Source organism: Centropristis striata, chromosome 8, assembly GCF_030273125.1.
Source record: "Centropristis striata isolate RG_2023a ecotype Rhode Island chromosome 8, C.striata_1.0, whole genome shotgun sequence".
NCBI classification, from domain to species: domain Eukaryota; kingdom Metazoa; phylum Chordata; class Actinopteri; order Perciformes; family Serranidae; genus Centropristis; species Centropristis striata.
This window is the reverse complement of record NC_081524.1, coordinates 1,879,808-1,883,176: the sequence shown is the minus strand read 5'-3', so window position 1 is coordinate 1,883,176 and position 3,369 is coordinate 1,879,808.

Below are 3,369 nucleotides of genomic sequence, written 5' to 3'. Positions count from 1 at the left end.
TTTTGTCTTTTTTTTAAAAAATGTCTTATTTTGGTAATTTTGTTGAATTTTTTGTAATTTTGTCTTTTTTAAAATAATTTTGTGTCCTTTTCTGGTATTTTTGTGTCTTTTTTAAAATGTATGTCTTATTTTGGTAATTTTGTTGAATTTTTTTGTAATTTTGTCTTTTTTTATGTAATTTTGTGTCTTTTTCTGGTATTTTTTGGTACTTTTTTAAATGTATGTCTTATTTTGGTAATTTTGGTAATTTTTTATGTAATTTTTGTGTCTTTTTTGTGAAAAAAAAAAGATAATTATCTCTTTTTTGTAATTTTGTGTCTTTTTCTGGTAGTTTTGTGTCTTTTTTTTGTCTTATTTTGGTAATGTAGGTTGACTTTTGTGGGGGCTTTTTGGTTATTTTTTGTCTTTCTTTGTTGTCTTTTTAAAAAAAATTCTTGTTTTGGTAATTTTGTTGAACTTTTTGTAATTTTTTTGTAAATAGTAATTTTGTCAATTTTTTTAAAATAGTTTTGTGTCCTTTTCTGGTATTTTTGTGTCTTTTTTAAATGTATGTCTTATTTTGGTAATTTTGTTTAACTTTTATGTCTTTTTTGTGTCTTTTTTGTAATTTTTGTAAAAAAAAAGAAAAAGATAATTACGTCTTTATGTAATTTTCTGTTAATTTTGTGTCTTTTTCTGGTATTTTTGTGATTTTTTCTTGGGTGGTTTTGTGATATTTTTGGTAATTGTGTCTTTTTATCACAATTTTGGGTCTTTTTTTGTTATTTTACATCTTTTTTTGGATCATTTTACGTCTTTCTCTGCGTCTCCTGAAGGTTCTAGATTTTTCTGATTTTTACAGGTGATGATAGTGTGGTTTGATTGACAGGTGGCTGTCATCAGCATAGAAGCAGAACGATGCGTATCCACGGCAACATGGACATCTCAACACAACTTTGAGCCCTTCATCGTGTTTTATTTCAACATTTAGTTAATTTAAAAATGTTGTTCAGTCGGACTGAAAGACTCCAAGGAGACGCTGCTCACTTTCTCTGGTAGAAGACAAAGAAATACCAAAAACATACACAAAATTACTAAAATATCGTCATAAAAGAGCAAAAAACTAATTTACAGAAAAAGACAAAGAGAATTACAAAAAAAGTCATAAAAGAGCAACAAAAGGACACAAAATTACAAAAAAGATGAAAATTTATCCCAAAAAAGACACAAAATGACAAAAAATGACAAAAAAGACACAAAATTAAAAAACAGTCATAAAGGAGCAAAAATAGACACAAAGTTACCAAATAAAAGATGAAAATTGATCCCAAAAAAGACACAAAATTACCAAAAAGGCAAAAAAATTACCATAAAAGTAATAAAAGAGCAACAAAAGACGTTAAATGAAGTCGTGTACATTTAGTTTGAACATTAAGTGACTGAAGAGTTCAGATCATCAGCTGGTAGTTTAACAAGGTTTAGTTGCTGAAATGACAGAAGAGAAGAAAAGGAAACCAAAGTGATCAGACTTTAGAAGAATTCAGTGAAAGAAAAAACTAACTAAAAAATCTATTTGATCCAATAAAACCCCGAAAAACATGAAGCAACAAATGTGGGAGTCTAGTTTTCTCTCCAGAAATGTGACAGTTTGTTTCTTCTGGACAAAAATAAATAATTAACTGGTTAGAATCCAACAGAAGAATAAAGTTTACTGACTGTTACAGTTACAGTCAGTTTGTTTCTTTGGTTGTTTGATCTGTTTTAACGTCTCATTTAAAGTATTTAGCCTTTAAATTCAAACCCTGAAACAGATTTTATTAGTTTTATTCTCTTCATGTGACAGAGTTTAAAGGTTTTTATTGTTTCTGTGAAGATAAACTTTAAACTTTAACAGTTTATGATGTCACGTGAAGCTTCGTGTTCTCAATAGAACAAAGAGTTCAAACTGCTCACAGCTGCACAAAGTTACATATTACAGCTTGTTGGTCACGTTTCCACGGTTACTGTAAAGTTCTCTCATCTCAGATCAATAATATTTAAAAATGAAGGCGATAATTCATTGATATAGTGACAAAAGTCTATATTTTTGCATCTCTTTAATGTATTTTGTATTTTATAAAAATTTCCCTTTTCTTTCTTTTGAATTATTTATGCTTATTTTTATTTTTTTCAACTTTGCCTTATTTTTATTCATGTAAAATGTATTTTCAGATTTATTACCAATACGGGAAAAAGTGCTATAGTGTCCCATCATATTAATTTATATATTTCAACTTTTATTTTATGATAAATATTTGTATAAGTATTTTTATGGCAAAAATGTTTTAAAAAACAAACAAACAAGAAAAACACTATAAAAAAAAGAGTACATATTTTGTTAAATAACTTTTTCTCTGTGCCAAAGCATTTGAAGTTTGTTAAAAATATATATATATAATAATTCAATAATAATAAAGGTTATAATAATGCAATATTAATAATAATTGTATAATGATGATTATGATGATAATAATAATAATAACAGGTTTTCTTTTTGATAATTTAAATTGTGATAAATGAATAAAAAGCAGCAGAGAGAAGCTGTAACAGGAGGCCCCGCCCAGCTGCAGCTGTGTGACGTCACACGCAAAGACACCGGAACTCACGGGATTTCACCGTCAAAATAAAAGCGGTTAGCAATATTTTTGGCAGTTTTTACAGCAGTTAGAAGGTCGAAAGGAAAACCTATTGCAGACTAATAATAAATAAATGTAAACTTTCTCCACGGTTTATCAGACATTAATAACTATTATTGTTATTATTATTATAAATAATAACTATTAATAATAATAATGATAATAATAATAATAATATTACATGAAATAATATAACAATAATAATTATAATTATAATAATAATACAAATTAGTATTATTGTATAATATAATAATATAACTCTAATAAGAAATAATAAGAATAATAAGAATTATTATTATTATTATTATCATTATTCCCTTTGCATTATTTATTTATTTCCCTAAATGTATTTATTTGAATATTTAATGACATATTTATATTATTTTTTGGCAGCAATTAGAAGTCCAACAGAAAATTATTATTACTAATATTATTATATATATATAATTATTATTAATTATTACTTATCGGCAACTGAATAAATTGAAACTTTTCTACCAAAAAAAGGACAGTAGGATATTTTGACTGATATTAACTATTTTATATATATATATATATATATATATATATATATATATATATATATATATATATAGATAGATATATTTACAATATTTCTGTCGTGCTATGCAGTCATACTAACAATGTTGTATTTATATTTTCCAAAATACATAATTAAGGTGATAAATTAAACCAATAAATGTGTGCTTTTATT